The sequence below is a fragment of the Osmia lignaria genome, unplaced genomic scaffold, assembly GCF_051020975.1.
Source record: "Osmia lignaria lignaria isolate PbOS001 unplaced genomic scaffold, iyOsmLign1 scaffold0047, whole genome shotgun sequence".
In the NCBI taxonomy this organism is placed as follows: domain Eukaryota; kingdom Metazoa; phylum Arthropoda; class Insecta; order Hymenoptera; family Megachilidae; genus Osmia; species Osmia lignaria.
Genome location: NW_027478188.1, coordinates 242,501 through 242,816, shown reverse-complemented (window position 1 = coordinate 242,816; position 316 = coordinate 242,501). Strand labels below are relative to the sequence as shown.

General features: G+C 41.1%; 1 non-coding gene across 1 annotated transcript in view; it reads left to right on the top strand.

Moving 5' to 3' along the window:
• Positions 1-206: 206 nt before the first annotated feature.
• The window catches only part of LOC143307203 (small subunit ribosomal RNA), a 1,923-nt gene continuing 1,813 nt past the window's right edge, over positions 207-316 (top strand). Inside the window, exon 1 of the ribosomal RNA XR_013064408.1 lies at positions 207-316. This exon is cut by the window's right edge and continues 1,813 nt beyond it. This is a non-coding gene — a ribosomal RNA (small subunit ribosomal RNA).

The window sequence follows — 316 nt, the reverse complement described above, 5'->3', positions numbered from 1 at the left end:
TGTGTGGTCTACGTGCTTGCACGATGGATGCACGGCGTGAAAGTGATTTTCGTGCTTTATGAGAGGAGGAGGAGAATATTTGGCCTCTATAAGAGGTACAAAATTTATGAAATGTGTGTTACATACAAAAGAGAAATGGCTTAACGTCGATCGGTCTTACAGGGAGGGCCGACGACGAAAATTTAAATTTACAATAATAACTAAGCTCCCTGGTTGATCCTGCCAGTAGTCATATGCTTGTCTCAAAGATTAAGCCATGCATGTCTAAGTACATACCGAATTAAGGTGAAACCGCGAATGGCTCATTAAATCAGTT